Source organism: Ochotona princeps, chromosome 6 (genome assembly GCF_030435755.1).
Source record: "Ochotona princeps isolate mOchPri1 chromosome 6, mOchPri1.hap1, whole genome shotgun sequence".
NCBI classification, from domain to species: domain Eukaryota; kingdom Metazoa; phylum Chordata; class Mammalia; order Lagomorpha; family Ochotonidae; genus Ochotona; species Ochotona princeps.
Genome location: NC_080837.1, coordinates 76,660,037 through 76,678,118, shown reverse-complemented (window position 1 = coordinate 76,678,118; position 18,082 = coordinate 76,660,037).

Sequence of the window (18,082 nt, the reverse complement as noted above, 5' to 3'; positions counted from 1 at the left end):
CACCTCCCAGACACAGTTTTGGCAGTTTCGAGGCACTCGCCCGGTGTCCCTAGATGCTGGAGTCTCGGGGGGGGGAGGGGCGGGGAGACGAGCACCAATTGTGTTCAGGCTCTGTGCATGCCCCTGGGGGGCCAACTCCTGGAGCCTCCAACCCACCACTGTCCCCACCCAACTCACTCAAACCTCAGGTTCTTGCAGTCTGCCTCTTCCTCTGGTGGGAACCCTCGCCGCGGGTACGTCTCCTGGCGACTGCGTCCGCTGCAGGTCCCGGCGGGTGCAGGCGGATGGAACCTGGAGGCTGCGGCTGGTGCAGGTCCCGGCGGGGCTTGGCGACCAGGGTGGGCGGATGCCGGCGGGTCCCGATGACTCCAGGTCCTGATGTCCGCAGCGGGCGCAGGTCCTGGCGGGTCCTGGCGACCAGGGTGAGCAAGTGCCAGCAGGTCCCTATCACCACCGGTCCTCACGGCCACAGCGTCTGCGGGTCGGTCTGCGGGTCGACTGCGGCTTTCAGCGTCTGCACTCAAAGGTGACTCAGCAGGTCAGGAGCGGAAAGTCGTCTTCCCTGCCCTTTGTTTTGTTTTTCCCTGGTTGCTCTTCCGAGTTGTGTGGGTTTTTTTGGCTCCACACTGTCCAGGGAACTTCACGTTCTTCTCCCTGTAGTTCTTTGCTGCTCCACTTACGCTTTTGTCACGTTCTAGCCCTCTCTGTCTGTGAGCTCCCTCACAGTCTTTCTCCTATGTCGGCCATCTTGCGAGTCTCCGATATTGCATCTTTTACACTTTAAAGCTCACAAGGCTTATCTTCCTCCAAAAAGAATTACTGTTCCCTCCTTTCTATATTCTTAGAGAAGAAAATATTATCCCTAACTCTCCTAGGAGTAGTACTCCAAACCAAGAGAATTTGCCTTGAATCTTCAAATTTTACATTCCTTTATCATAAAAATGGATAAATTTAATTAGACCCCATAAATGAACTACTGCCTTGCTTGTAATTATGTGCCAGTACAGCTGTGACTGAATGAGCCCTAAATGACCATCGTGAATGACACAGGCATCTGAGCCAAGTTAGCAACCCTGGGCTTTGCAGCCCAAGGAGGATCTCCTTGATGTACTTTGTACATGTGCACTGGCACTGTGAAGAGCTCCCTGCTTCATTTCATACATGTTTACAGAGGGTGAGTAAAGAGAAGAGTGAGGTAGGATTTTTTCTTTTAATGAGAACTGGAAAACTCACTTTTCCTTCAGTTTTCATTGAAATATGAAATGAAGTGCCAGCAAATATGAATTGGAAACAAAACAATCCGTGATTCTGGCTTCTGCATAATCCCTTGGACTTGCTTTAGAGTAAGATATTCTTCCCCAGGACAGTGGGAGGAACACGGAGGAGAGGCTGGCCATACACTGGAGCCTCTGCCTGGAGCTGGAATTGTGATAAGACAAGGGAAAGATGAGCTGAAGAGAGCAGAAAGCACTGGAAATTCAAAGCAAAATGGTCAACTAGAATTCTTTTGATTTCAATTCCTGCCTGTAGTCTTGATCTAATCACTAAGGGTTAGGTTCCTGCTTGTTGATTCTTTCAGATTTTCTACAGACAGTTGTATCATCTGCAAACAGTCTTGCTTCTGGCTTCCCATTGTGTATTCTTCTTATCTACTTTTTTCTTATTGCGTTGGCTAGGCTATCCAGTGCAATGTTGAAAAGCAGTGGTGAGAGAGAACATCCTTGCCTTGTGCGTGGTCACAGTGGGCCATGCCTGGTTTTTCACTAAGCAGTTATGATGTTACTGCAGATTTTTTTATAATTAATTTTTATCAGGTTGAAGAACTATCTGTTTTCCCTAGTTTTACTTTTAGATTTTTTTTTTAGGCTATTAGATTATTTTACAGATGCTTTTTCTCTACCTTTTGATATGGTCATCTGGTTTTTCTTCTAGGCCCATTGATGTGAGGCACCATTGCATTTCTGGGGTAAATCCCACCTGGTTGTATTGTGTAATTATTTTTAATCACTGTTTTAAGCATTGTCATTATAGTAACTAAACATCATAACAGTAGCTTAAGACAATGATGGAATGGATAAAAACAAAAACAGAGGATCCTAGAGATTGAGTCCAACATGGGATGGGACTGAGAAGAATATAAGAGTGAGAAAACTCCATCCACACCAACGAACAAACAAAAATGTGTATTTAAGAATGATATAGGGCCCGGCAGCGTGGCCTAGTGGCTAAAGTCCTCCTCTTGAAAGCGCCAGGATCCCATATGGGCACTGGTTCTAATCCCGGCAGCCCTGCTTCCCCTCCAGCTTCCTGCTTGTGGCCAGGGAAAGCAGTCAAGGATGGTCCAAAGCTTTGGGACCCTGCGCCCATGTTGGAGACCTGGAAGAAGATCTGGGCTCCTGGCTCCAGATTGGCGCAGCACCGGGCGTTGCGGTCACTTGGGGAGTGAATCATTGGACGGAAGATCTTCCTCTCTGTCTCTCCTTCTCTCTGTATATCTGACTTTGTAATAAGAATAAATAAATCTTGGGCTCGGCAGCGTGGCCTAGTGGCTAAGGTCCTTGCCTTGATCCCATGTGGCCGCTAGTTCTAATACCGGCAGCTCCACTTCTTCTCTGTCTCTCCTCCTCTCAGTATATCTGACTTTGTAATAAAAATAAAATAAATCTTTTAAAAAAAAGAATAAATAAATCTTTTAAAAAAAAGAATGATAGAAATACCAAAAAGATACCATTTTCCAATCTCTTCAGAAAATCATTTGGTAAACTCTCAGTGTCTGAATTGACTGAAGTTAGTTACATTCTCTTCAAGGGACACAGCTTTATCCCGGCCTCACTGCTTTGTTTCAGCCACACTCCGCACCTCAAGCTGATAGGCTAGGAATGTTCAGGGGTTCAGAGAAAGTTGACTAGGAATTCCATGGTCTCAACACTACAGCCAGTCCAGGTGGCCACCGTGTGTGACATTTTCTGGCAGGGGAACCCAAGCTATGCTAGCAACCCTAGGCCCTGAAGTCCTAAATGGATATTCTCTGTGTTCTTGTGGACTTGTGATGTGAGGGGATGTAAGAAAACTGACGGTGAGTTTGCTTACAGCGAGTAGAGGAGGGGAGTAGCATAGGGTTTATAAAAAGGAAATGGAAAACTCAATTTTCTTTGGAGTTTCTTCTTAAAATGAAAACAGCGAATGCGAACTGGAAACAACCCAATCCATTCTCTTTGTTTCATGATCCCATGCTTTTACATGGGTGTCAGAAGGAAGGAATCTACTTGATTCTCAGAGGCACTGTGGTTAATACAAATTTCCTTCTCCCTACTTTGCTCCCTTCTTCTGTTTCTCTCTCTTTAATAAAATCTTGTTTGCCTGAATAGACACTATTTAAATTAATATCCATTTTGTTAGGATGGTGTTTTCATCTTTCAGCTCCAAGACAAGATCAAAGAAAACAGGGTATGCTTTGAAGCAATCCCCTCTCTCTTTTGAAAAGTGGTGCACCAATAATTTAAATCAAGGTCATCCTGTTCCTTTGAAATTTATCAAGATGAACTCTGGCCTAACTACTCTGATATTCCAAATCAAATTCCTTCCCCAACCACTGACATTCATGTTAGATCAGAAAGAAATTTTTCCATTCATCTTAATCACCTGCTTTATCACCAATTGATGTCTCATCTTTTTAAGTCGAGAAAGATCCTGTCATTCATTGCAGCAGCAGCTGCAGCTCTGGTCTCCCATATCCCTCCTCTCTATGGTGTCAGTCTAACATCCACCATCAATAGTTACCTTGAACATTTTGAAGTTGTTACCTGACTCAGCCCAGGATTACAAGTATACTATATATCTTCAGTTGCGTATCAGGATTGGTAACTCCACAGCTTTTACTATTATTCCTCACAGAAAATGAAAGTGCTTATTAGCAATAAATTTTTTTTTAAGTATTTGATGCTGAATGGAAAAGAGACATCTTCTAGAATGCACTATCCTCCTACAGCTCCTTAACAAAATAATGTATATTCCAGTGTGAGTGAGGGCTAAAGTGCCTCATGTGGAGCACCCACTTCACCCAAATGATCAACCCATCAGAGAAAAAGCTCCACAACAACTCTACCATTTTTTTCCCAGTTTGGGTAGAGTTTTAACATGGTTGGAATTTGGTTCTGCTATTAATAGAACATTAGCAAGGACAAAGTGTTCAAAGGAGTTACATAGAAGTATTGTACCTGCTGAAGGAACAGACGACAAATGTGTTGCTGTCCAAAGATGGGTCAGGATGACCTGGAAAAGCCATCAGGATGATTCAAATGGCATTGACTTAGAGTCTTTTTTTTTTATCAAGAAAGACACTGTCTCATGGATTCCAGTGGCTCAAAAAGACACTGTGTACATGGTACAACTTGAACTCCATGGCTTGAGTGATTTCAATTTAAGGTGACCAGCTGAACCAGCCACCCAAATGTAGAAGCATTCAGGGTGATGACAATCATATCAAAATTAAATTTTTACGGTCAGTATCAATTTCATGTTTCCTAAGTGGTGGTCTCTGTCTTCTAATTAACATTTAATCACCCAGTCAGACCCATAAGGCAGAGACCGTTACACTCTCCTTCCACGGCGTTAAGAGTTGAACTAATTTCCCAGAGCCACGTGGGTGATGGAAGAGGGCTGAACTTGGGTCATTTTACTCCAGAACAGCCTTGTCCTTACAAAAACTAATCAGGGTCCTGCAGTTGAATCCCTGGTTAAATTCATAAGCTGCATCCTAAACTTTTGATTAGGATAACTGGCAGTATGGGACCTGCATGGTGCCATTAGCACCTTGAATTCCAAGAGGCACCTGCAAGTTAAACTTACTGCTTCTCTGGAGAAGGAAGGGTATAGTCACTCATTGAATGCAAGAGAGCATCCAACCCTCAGACAATGCCCAAAACCCAGATCTCTGGAGATAAAATAGATGGAGGTGATGAGTAGAGGGACACAGTGATACTGGCAGTGGTGGATGTGGCCTATGTAGATCCATCCTGACCTCCAGGAGTCTCATGACATGACAAAGATACAAAAATACACAGATGCTTGAGTAAAGGTCAGGGACCATCTATGAGCCATAGTTGTTAGAATTCCTGAGAATCCTAACACACTGTGGCTGGCTGATAGGACTGGATGAATTGTAATGTGAATACCAGGAGGCAATGTCCTCCTCCTGTCAGATGTTGGAAATAAGCTTGTGGTCTCTCAGTACAAACAGCAAGTGTGCTGGGGGATCTTGCCTTCCATAAACCAAGACTCTCAGAAGAAGTAAAGCCAGACACAAAGGAAAATGGTTATCGCAGTTGAGTGAGGAGAAGGATTTTGTCTGCACTGTGAGCCTTTCTGGATCATACAGATTTCTTATTTTGCTGTAGGAATTAAGCAAATAATTAACACAAGCAGTTTAAACATGCATGTTGTACTCAGAGGCTATGTATAGGCACATTTGAGCTTGGCACAGTTCTGCTGGATTCTTGTTTAGCTGTTGAAGCTATGGTCGGCCTTTGTTCTATGAGATTCCCCAGCAATCACTCCTCTGGCTCATTCATGCCTGTTGTGTAAGCTGTCTGGCGACAGCTCATTGTCTCTCTTTTGTCTCAGAAGTTCTGCCTGTCCTTTGCTCTAGTTGCGGGGGAGTTTGGAACCCATCCAAGCCATCATGCAGAATGCTGAGGACAGCCCACATGATGCGGCTAAAGCCAAGGTGTTGAGCAAAGTCCTTATCTGCCTGGACAAACCTCAACTCTTCCAAGCAAGTAACTCATGCCCAAGCTGCATAGAGACTTAAGTAGGGCAGAGGTCACTCTGAAATTGACAATCTGACTTTGAGTTGACAGTCATGGAGCAGGTGTTTGCCTTCCATGCATCTAATTAGAGTGCACCCCTCTGACCTGCAGAGTTGTTCACTTCCTGTCACCAGTGGGCACATGTTAGCAACTTGTCACATCTGTTGGCTTCCTTCAATAGCACATGTGAATGTAATTTGCTCTTCTCAGAGGTCTGAAAGGAAGGGAAAGATTTTTTGTTTTTAAATCAGATTCAGGCCTGGCAAATAGTGTGAAGAGTCAGTGAGGGAGGGAATAGTTCTGAAGACTGCCACCCTGGTGTGTATGTTCTAATCACCTTTACTTGGAGGTGTATGGGACAGACCTGTGAGGAAGATGGCACTTGCCTAGGCTACATGAGGTGGTAAAACGGACTTTGCTAACATAAGCAAGGTTGCTGGTCATCTCACCTTGAGCTCATCTAAAGGAGGACTGTCCTGGATGGGGCAAACCTAATCAGGTGAGTTCTTAAGATACACATGAAGCAGACATCAGCAACTTCCTCCTGATGGCGCGGAGAGACCTGCCATGTTTTCACTTCAGAGTTCTTGTCCTAATTGGAGTGTCCCTGAGGATCTTAGAGTAACTCCTGGCTGACATCTGCCAGAAAATATGCAGAAAATACGTGGACTTCAGTGATGGACCCTCAGAAAGCTAAATTCTGCCTAAGTCTAGCAGATTTGGGGGGTACTTTAAGCCTCAAATGAGACTAGAGTTTATGCTCTCAGTCTGCTGAGACCCTGGGCAGGAGTTCCAGCTAACTGGAGTCCATAATCCTGATCCACAGAAAACATAAGATATAACTAGATGTTACATGTGTGTGTGTTTGTGTGTGTGTTTACGTGTGTGTGCCTTCATGTGTGATGTGTGTGATGTGTGTGTGTGTGTGTGTGTGTGTGGCCAAATGTGTGGTTGAGAAACCCTGGGCTACCAAGAAGCACTCCACAGTACGTCCTTCAGTGCAGGAGGAGTGAGGCTCTGGGGATGATACAAGTTGTGGTGACACATGCGCAAGGACTGATTTCGTTGGGAAGCTCCCTGGCGGGGGCTTCATGAGGGATGTACTAAGATGGTGCCTCACTCTGAAGCAGATGGGAGGTGGCGGCATCCAATTCAGTATCCCCGACTTTCTGATCCTCGGGAAATAGTGCCACCTCTACCAGACTTTCATATATCTGTATTCCCCTCCCCCAACTCTTTAAGATCTGTGGGGACTGAGTCATTCTTGGACAGCTCTAGGCACCGTGCAGGTGTATAGAACAGAGCTCAGGTGCAGATTATTCTGTCTCAAACGGCCTCATAGGTAGCTTGGGTGTAGTCTCTGGATGGATTCAACATCTCTCAACAGGGATGACCTATGCGTATCTGACACCAGACCCAGCAGTGGGAATGAGGGAGTGGCCAGCAGGGGCTGTGAGTCACTAAGAGCAACAGAGCAGATGGTTTTAAGGGTAAGGAATGAGCAAAGCGAAGTGTATAACTCATTTGGAAATATTTCTATATGCATTAAGAGAAGGAATAAAAATAATGGGGGTCTGTAATGAGGGCAGGGCAGGCTGCCTATGGGAGAGACTCAAACAAGAGACTAAATTAGGGTGAGAAGCATGTGGTTTGCCTGGTGACCAGGCCTTCAGGAACACCAGTGAGGTGGGGCTCTGCACTTGTTGACCTGCACACAGGACTGCTGGCTGACCTGGGCTGGCCGTGATGACCACAGGCCAGGCTATATTGGGGAGGAACTGGTGCTCATGAAAGCAAACAAAGCCAAGCAAACAATCCACTCCAAAACCTCAGACAGCAAGGACCAGGGCAAGGCTGGTGGGAGTGGTGCTGAGGGAGGTTATGGTGGGGCACATCCTGCCCCACCTGACTCCTAAGTGTCTTATATACACAAAGCTGGACACTAATGAAATTGTTCAGGGCAAGATTTTAATCAGTAATTAATTACTGCTAAAGAGAAGGAGTCTAGCCTGAACTGAACTTGAGTTTGTATGGAAGGGACTGGTTGTTTCAAAAGGAGAGTGTGGGAGTCAGGAGGTGAGAATGTGGAGACTCGGTAAAGCCAGAGAAATGAACAAGTATAAGAGGTGGGACGCACAGGTCAATGTTAAGCCCATCTGGGTTTGCTGAGGCCCCTCCCTGCACAGGGAAGGGAGACAGGGGCCACTTGATCAGGTTCTGGCAGGAAATTCTTTCACGACCTTGGCTTTCCTCTAGCAGCCACTGCACCAGGACTGGAAGACTCAGGCCCTGAAGCTGTCAGAAGTCACGTCAGTATTTGCTGGGGTCATTAGAGGGCATCATCAAGAGATAGTCCAGAGGAGGACTCAGAGGACCCTGGGAAATAACCTCAGAGTCCAGGAGATGGAGGTCCTGCCTGAGTGTCAATGGGCTTCGTGCATTGACTCACCCAAGTGGGGTTCTTTGTCTTAAGGAGCAGCAGTGACACAAAAAAATTTAAAAGAAAAGCCCAAGGAAACAGCTTTGTGGCACCCATGAGGAAAGAAGTGAATTAATGTCAGTCTAGCTTCAAGCCCTCAAAGTTCTCAGCTGTGGATCTCTTTACACCCTCCAAGGGCAGCGTTCCTCCCGGACCTGCCTTCAGTGCTGGGATTCAGTGATTGCCTTTAATGCATGTCCCTCTGGTCACCTTCAGGATGTCTGGGCTGCCAGCCACAGTTTTTCCTGATGGACTGCAATGCTGGCACTTGAGTGTGGAGACAACTGATTATTACCCAAGTGGATTTTACTTCATTAACTGCAGTTATAACATGAGAGACACTGCGTGCCACAAAACATTCAGAATCCTCTCTATTTCAGAAAAAGGTGTGTGTGTGTGTGTGTGTAGGTGTGTCTGTGTGCCTGTAGGTGTGTATTGTGTAATCTCTTAATAACAGCAGTGTTCATTTTCATCTGCTAGTAGGATATTCTAAAATAAGATGCTGTGCTTGCTCTGGTTTGAGAGTGGTTCGAAGGTTGAGGTGCTGGAAGCTTGGTCCACATGGTGGCAATGTTTGGACATGGTGGAACTTTTAACAGGTGGTGGCCAGACATGCCCAGATAGGAATTTCACTTTGCCAGTGATAGATCTCCATCATTGGCAGGTGTGTGTGTGTGGCAGGGGAAACACATTGGCTGGCATCAGCACAGCATGACGACCATTCTCCTTGTGTATTTTCAGGGAGCGGCTTTCGCTGAGTGGGAAGCCTTCATAGAAGCCAAATCAGCAGGGCTGTTCAAGCTTGGCTTTTGAACCCTTAGAATTATGTTACATAAATTTCTCTTGAAAAGGTTTGGCTACCCCAGGCATTTCATTGTAGTTGCAGTCAACATCCAGTGGAGTTCTGGAAAGAGTGTTGCTACACAGTCTATCACATGATTTTGGTTGTTCAGGGAAATAGGTCTGCGGTAGAACAAAATATGGTGGCATATTTGGATAGGCCAACTTGGCTCCCGGTCTCTAGCAGGGTGTTCTAACATGAAGAACAGTCAATCTAGCTCAGGCTGTCCCTCAGTCTCTTCCTGGATGGTGTCCTGCAGCCCTCACCCTTAGTTTCTACCCAGGTTGGCCTCAACTCTAGCCACTCTGCCACTGAACACAAGGACAGGCACACAGCTTTCAGGAGGCTCAGCACAGTGAGGGCTTCGGCTGAAGAGAGGCCCAAATGGTATAGGGGATTTCACATTGTGCTGAGTATGGTGGATAAGCACATCACAAACTTGAGCAAGAAAAATTGGAATGATTCACATGTATCCTTGCCTGAGGGGTTGGGATTTGTGTGGTGCAGCTGTTGGAAAACTGTGGTTAGCGGGCTGGCACAGAGGATCCTCAGACTGGCAAGGTCACAGGTGGTCTAGTTCACTGGCGGAGCTGCAGCTCTTCCCGACTGCCTTTTAGATTCCACTCAACTTGGCCCCAGTGGAGCCTGTCCCAAACAGAGCAATGATGCATGTGCCTAAGGGTAAAGGCCTTCAGGTCTCAATGAGCAACCGGGCATTCTTGGTGTTGGGAAAGAGAGGGGAAAGCCAGTGACTCATGGCTGTGTTGCAACTCCTTTGGCAACTTCAATTGTTCTAGATTTTTGCTTTCCATGAACAGAGGGCAGTCTAGTCCACATATAAGCTGACAGATCAGATCACTAAACATAACTTTGTATGTACAAGACCCATGTACTTTTCAGCATAGAGTCAGAACTCAGAATGAGTGGAATCTTTACAGCCAGACACTGTTCATCCATGAAATGTTTGTTTCTCCATGTTCACATAAAGAAGTAAAACTGACTCTGAACCTTACCTCATGTTACCAAGGTAGTGTTGATTTATGGATACATGAAATATATCAGAAAAAATATCAACATCATTCATTTAATCAATAAATGTTTCAATGTGTATATTTTCAGTAACAATCCATAACTATTTTCAAATGTTACAATAATAATTTTGCTTATACTGTCTTCATCTCTCTCAATGGAATGACCCCTTCCCCAGGCTGTACTTCTCATCCAGGACCTGGGGGTGACATCATGTGAAAGTGAGATGATATTATGGGAAAGACTTCTAAGAAGTCAGCTAACAGGGAGGAAGCTCTCTGTCTCTTTCCAGGGACACTAGATACAAGAAGCAGCATTCTCCCTCCTTCCTCCTCCCTGCCCACCCTATCCCTGGGTGTGACCCACATGTGTCTGTGATTTCCACACCTTTTAAATAAACTTTACAAATGAAAACAGAAAAGGAAAAAAGAAGGTTTTTAATCTTACATGTTATTACAGCAAAATTTCATGGTGGGAGGGAAAAGGAAAATATGAATTGAAGGAGAAAAACAAATAAACCAAAATTAAGCTGAGGAAGAGCTTGTTCACACATTTTAAAATATGGATGATGGTGGGCATCAAATTTTTAGACTGTTTCAATTCCATTGGACACATTTAGAAAAAGCATGTAATTTCTGTAATGTCAACATATGCCACATGCTGAATTAAGTGCTATAATTCCTTCAGTGCACAATTAAAAATGTTAAATGTCAACTTAAAAATACACAAAGGGGGGCCCAATGCAGTGGCCTAGCAGCTAAAGTCCTTGCCTTGAAAGCGCAGGGATCCCATATGAGTGCCAGTTCTAATCCAGGTGGCCCTGCTTCCCATCCAGCTTCCTGCTTGTAGCCTGGAAAGGCAGTTGAGGATGACCCAAAGCCTTGGGACCCTGCACCTGGTTCCTGGCTTCGGGTTGGCGCAGCACCAGGTATTGTGGTCACTTGGGGAGTGAATCATTGGATGGAAGATTTTCCTCTCTATATATCTCTATATATCTGACTTTGCAATAAAAAAATAAATCTTAAAAAAAAAAACTACACAAAGGGGTATGCAGTGACACACCACTACCTTAGGGAGCAGGGGCACAGGGGCCTGCAGGCTCTGGTGGAGAAAGCCAGGACTAGGGTTGTGTTTTCAAGGATGTAAAAGGGCAAGTGTTGATGCCCATCTATTCCACATCTATCCCACTCTTTGAATATAGCCAAAGGAAGTGAAATCTGCATATGATAAAGTGACCGTAAGCCCTGTATTCACAATCCACAATACCAAAGACATGGAAACAACCCAGATGCCTGTTGAAAGAAGAATGGATACAGAAACTGTGGTACATCAATCAATGGAATACTACTCAGCCTTTAAAAAGAATGAAAGTCTATCATTTGCAGCAAAATGATCCCACGTGGAGATGATTATGCTCAGTGAGACAAGCCGATCCCAAGGGACAAATATCATATGTTCTTTCTGATGTAAGTCAACAGTAATGTAAAATACAAAACAAACTGATATGTTAACATGTTCATGCATATATTCTCATGGGTGAGCTGTATCATGGAGATGAGCGTATTGGGAAGTGAAGACACTGCATCTCTACTCCTGAATAAACAAAGCTTAAATAAGCCATGACAATATGATACTAGGTTTTCCACCATCGCCAGTACCTACACTGCCACCATACACTGAAACAGCAGAATGCTGAACCTGTGACTGTTGCTGAAGGACCACACTATTTTAATAATACGGAGGAAAGCATTGGAGTTGGGGGAAGAATGGAGAAGGAGGGGGTAATCTTGATATCTACAAAACTGTGTCATGGTAAATAATAGCAACAACAAAAGTTATGAAAAAGATAAAGCCACTAAAAACTTTCAAAAATAAAAAATACTAATGAACTGTAATTTCATTATCTGTTGTATTAAGTTATAAAAGAAGATGACAATGCTGCCTAACGTCACTTAATTTGTGCTAAGGAACCATTGTTTGTAGCTTGACTGACACATCTACAGGAAAGGGAAAGTCATGTGCGTTTTGATAAATTTATAGATAACCATGCATTGTATTCCAATGTTTAGCTTAAGAGGTAATTCAATAGGAATTAGTTTTTGGAATAGCAGAAATGTCTATTTAATATGTGAACATTTTCATTTTTTTTCTTAATTGAAAAGTTTGATTGATGCATTCGTCAAGTACATTGTGATATCTTAATGACATGTATAATGAGCAGATCAAGATCATCGGTATACCCATCACCTCAAACATTTATCATTCCTTCTTGCTGGGAATGTTCACAATTCTTTCTAATTCTAATCTAAAGGAGTGTTTGTTTATTTGAAAGACAAAGAGAAATATATACTCATAGAGTATACTCCCTCTCTCTCCTGCTCCCCAATGCCTGTAACAGCCAGAGGTGACACAGGCCAAAGCCAGGAGCTCTAAACAACCCAGGTCTCCCACAAGGGTGCCAGGACCTCAGGTACTCCACTTAACACTGTTGCCAACAATGGCGTGCATTAGCAGGAAGCTAGAATTGGAAGTTGAGCTCTCAGTCAGACCCAGGTACTTTGATAGGAGTTGTGGAAGTTCCAGGTGAGATCCGAACCACTATACCAAACACTTGCTTTACTAGTTACTCTTAAATAAGCAAGTGTTGGCAACCAGCGTTACCCTCCTGTGTTGCAGAACCCAGGAAGTTGTTCCTGCTACCAACCTCACTCCTGTGTTTACATATTCTTCCCAACCCCTCAAAAGAAATCATTTCTTTAGATAGTGTGATTGAAAATTTCCCTGGTCTACTACCTAAGGTGTGATTTTTATTGTTAATAAAAAGTGAATCTTACTGAGCATTTTACCTGAGTAAGTAGAAGGATGGTACAATATTAGAATAAATATTTCATGATCTTTTCTGATCATATGTTGGATTTCTTTATTGAATAATGCACCAGATCTGAAAGAAAGCTCATAAAATAGAAATTTTTGGTCCTCATGCATTTTGAAAAGCTGGGTAGTCCTGTGAAAACATTCCATTTACAACAAAAAGAATCAGGGTCATTAACATGAACTGTTCCTGCTGTCTGGAGGGACTGTTGTTTCTTGCTAATGACATCTCTACTCATAACCTTGGATGGAAGACAAAATTCAACACTTTCTTTGCTTTGCCTTCAGAACCTTCACTGGGGAACTATGGCACAGGGGCTCAGGCTGGGAAATGAGGAACTTGCAGAATTTTCAGAATTTACTTACACAGAAGTGACACAACTCTTCTCAGAAAGACACCATCACCTGCCCCTAGGGTTGGGGGAAAGTTCATGAGAGGAGGGAGCAAAACGCGGAGGAGCCTTGGTGCTGGTTGATTCCTTCTCCTGGCTGTCTCTGCCTGACCACCTAGTCACTATCTCTGGCCTCTAACTAGAAAAACACATTCTCAGGATCTGAAACTCTGGTCCAGAAAATGATGTCAAGAAGCTTTCCAGGTGATTCAGACAAACCTCAAAGTTTGAAAGCTGTTGTCTCCTTCCGCAGCAGGGAACACTCTACTCCACTCAGTTTTTTCTATGGTACCAGTGACTTGTTTTTGCTGGGGGACACTGGGCATTCCCCAACTTCTGGCATCTACTTCCGTGCCCACTCAACTCTGTAACATCCTGCCTGGCCATGGTCCCCACTGTGGCCTCTAGATTCAGTCCACAAGGGATCAGAATTTAACTGGCTTCAGAACAGACTTTCCAACTGGTGAATAATTTGAAAATGAGAATAGAGAGTGGTATGTTTCATCCAAGAAATCCCAACAAAACGCAAGGGTCATGCTGCGTATCTTAAATGTTGATGGATAGAAAGACGAGTAAAACACACAAGAAAGGAAATTGCTTGGGTGGGTGTTATACATTAATTGATGGGGTGTTATGCATCCATTTTGAATCTCTGTTCAGAGAAAATGTACTGACTTCACAGGAATTTTGACAAAAATACAAGGAGTGGAATACACAGCTTTATATACAACATACACTTCATTAAAAGTATAGACCTTGATTTGTTGTTGTTGTTTGTTTAGCTTGTACACCTCTCAATGCACCCTTCAGTTGGTAACTGAATACTTCATCTTCTGGTCAAATATTTTGAAGCATCTGCTGGGATCATTTTTAGCTGCTCAAAGGTTTGATTTTGCCAGTGTCATTATTGGAAAATTTGAGCAATCATCTGAAATTTTAAAAATTAATTCTGCTGTTACAGCTTAGAAAAAAGGGAAAGTTGAATTTGAAAGTGTAATTGCAAAATGTGTTAATGCATGAAACTCAGTGAAGACAACCCAAAGGTGGCATCTGGAGTGTGCTGGCAGCCCCCACCATACCTGCTCTGGCTTTGTATATTTCATTGTGTTGGAAAGATTCCAAATGCATGAGGATGTCCGTCATGCCAGAAATAAGCTTTGAAGATTGGTGTTGCTAAAGATGGTTCATTCTGAAAGGCACGATTGATTAGTGGTTCGTAAATTCTCTGTATTTTGTTTGAAAGTAGGAATCTGCCTGTGTGCATAGAAAAAATTTGGAAAGCAATATACTAGAGCATGAAAATATTTAGGATGTTTCTTTCTGGAAGTTGGGACTTCTGCCATCCATGTGTCCTAATAATTATCAAAAGAATATAAACACTTCCATAATCAGATGAAATATTAAAAGCTATTATTTATATAAATAGTATTTGAGAGACTGCTCTCATTCTCAAGGCACTATGATATGCAATGTAGGCATCCTAATCAGGGTGGTAACTATCAAATACCTTGTTATTGTTTTAAATTTTTTTTGTTTTTCATGTTTCCTTGGCCTCAGGGATTTCCCCTCCCTTCCTCTTCCCCACTGCTTTCCCCTATGTTGTAACAGTTAGTCCCTCAACAACAGAAATTCATTCATCATTTTGCTAATGAAGTATATCCTGACATTGTAGTTATAGAAAATGGTATAAAGTCTAGCATCCTATAATAAAGATATATTTTACAGTTTTATTGGGAGTCCATCTTTGATTAAGAAGTAGAGATACATACTGCAATGTATTTCCATGTCATGGTATGCCTGCCTCTATTATAGAGATCCTCTAAGTAAATATATTCTTTTTAAAAATAACGATTCATTTTATTTTTGATGATGTACATAGTTGAGAGTAGGGAGGGTTAAAGAATGGAAGACAGTGGATGAAACAACTGCCTCCAATCTTCTTTTTCTTTCTGTATCTGGGGAACGTGGGGAGCTGAGGGGAGAGGGCTGCTTTGGTCCCCAGGAATGGGGATGGCCACCCAATGTCATCCCAGGGTCCCTGATGTGGAGCATCAGAGGGGACTGCTTTAGTGGTTTTGATAGTTTGCAGGTGCTGTTGATTTCACTGCTCCAAGGTTGAGGAGATCCTTCCAAGGTCTGTTTGCTGTTATACTCACCTTAGAGTCTCGATTTGCCCAGATGCTATGCTCTCTGTCAAATTGGCTGGAGGAGCTGTCCAGTTTGTTCTGCCCTCTAGACGTCCTCTGCAGGCCTCAGTCCTCAGTGAACTGGTTGTCATGTCCTACGTGCGCATCTGGGCGTGCCATCCACTGAACAGGTTTCAGCAACCATGCAGGTCCAGTTCTGACACATGCACCACATGATCCTGAGATTTTCACCATGGTTGGGGTTCTGACTCCAGCGATCCAGTTGGGGGGATCTTCAAAAAACCTTTCCAGAGAGTGACCCCAACCTGCCTTCTGTGTGTGCCAGCTTGTGCCAGTTACAGCTCAGTACATCACCCAAATCAGCCTAAACACAGAGGTGGCTATAGTCATCTGGTCATTTCTGTGCCCAACCCCATCTCTTACACAAACCAATGGATGATATGGCCTGACCTAACCTACCCAGCACACACCCAGCCTTCACACACACTAATAGGAATGGCAGCCTATTCAGAGTGATCTCCTATAACACCCACAGGCCCATCCCCAACCCTGGTTCCAGTGCATGCCAGTATGTGTAGTAGACTGCTCCAGATTGTCCAAAATCCTGTTCAGCTCTCATACACATCAATGGGCATTGGAGCCTAACTCGGCCAACCGACCGCACTATCTAGCCGACACTCATAATGGTGGTGCTAGTGCTTGTCCAGCCAGTCCCAACCCCCAGGCCTGCTTTTCATGCCCGCCAGTGGGAGACAGCCTGTCAGAGAGGTGCCCACAATTTGCCCACCAGGCCTATCCAGCCCTGGATTTTGCATACTCCGGGTGGTTATACGGTCCAGCCTAACCGGATTGTCCCAGTCCCAGAACCTGCAGCCTGTGTTGTGGCAAAGCCCAACCAGCCTGCACTTAATTTTGGCTTATGCCTATAGAGGGGGATACAAGCAGTTAGCCCAGTCTGGCTCTCCCTCCAAATCAGCTCACATGCAGACCAACAGGCTTTGTCGCCCTGCCTAGCCTCCCCATTCCCAGCTCTCATGCTCACCAGTGGGAGTCATGGCCCAGCAGGGGAAACCCTGTAGCTTCCCTACTGGGTTTGCCTCTATTTCTGGGTCTTACATGTGCTGACGGAAGCTGCTGCCATCTGGCATAGCTTGTCTTACCTTGGCATTCATCAACAGGTGCTGCAGCCTGGCTCAGCCCAGCCATCCCCCAGTCCCATGCTTAATGTGAACAGGCTGATGTTGTTGCGCAATGTAGACTGGCCTGCACCCAGTCTCAGTTCTCAGATCTGCTGGTAGGTGCTGTGAACTTGCCCAGCCTAGCTTGCCCCAGACCTGATCCACATGTATGCCAGCAAGTGCTGTAACCTGGCATTGTCTGGGCCACTCCCTGCCTTGTTCTTGTGCTCGCCTGCAGGGACTGCATTCTGAAAAAGGAGTTTCCCAAGCTCCTCTATCAGGTCACCTCCCAGTTGCAGATCTCGCACATACCAGTCGGTTCTTGGCCCAGCCTGACTTGACTTATCTCCTGTCCTAGAAGATATCATGGCCTTGACTGACCAACCCACACTCATTCTGGCTCTTACTGTTGGGTGCTACAGCCAAGCCATACCTTGTCCACATCAAGACATAGCTCTCCAAATGTTTCAGCAGGAGCCGAGACTTAGCCCAGCCTATCCTATGTCCACTCTGGCTTCTGTGAGCACCAGCAGGTTGTGCAGCCTAGCTCAGTCTGGCACAGTCCAGATCCATTCCACACACATGCCAAGGGAGGCTGCAGTCATGTCCAGCCCGGATCACCCCCTCCATTCTGGCTCTTGAACTCACCAGTGGCAACCACAACCCCGCCGTGGTATCCCCTGGCTTCCACTCTACATGCAGGCCAAACTATCCACCTCACACCTTGCTACTGGTTTCTCTTCTTGCTTCATTGTTACAATGATACTTGCTATGATTTCAGCCTTGTTGGATTTGTTATGATTTGGCATCTGATCCGTGCTACAGAATGTTCTGTGTATACTTGAGAGAACTGTGCATTCTGCCGCTGCTGGGTGCAGCATTCTGGATGCACATGTTTGGCTGAGAGTGTCACCTAAATCTACTTAATGACTTGTTTTCTCCCCTAGATATTCTATCCGTTACTGAGAAGAGTATTGAAGTCTGCTTTGATTGATAAATTCCTGTCCAATTCTTTAGATATCTCAACGTTTGCTTTCTATTTGGAGAGTCTCACAATTGTTAAATATTTTTGTTGGATTGACTTTTATTATTATATTTGAGGTGGTTTTTGATCTGAAGTTATTTTGTCTGATATGAATGTGCCCATCCTTGTCTTCTTTTAGTTGTCATTGGCTTCTGAACTCTATTTCCACGCCTTCGCTTTGAGCTAGCTCACCTGAGCTAGCTCTCCTCATCTCTGAGGAGCCCGTCTGAGCATGGACCTCCCCCAGCTAACAAGGTCTCCAGTCATGAGAGTGGAGCGGTAAAGCGTGTTTCTTACCTAGTGGAGGATGAGCA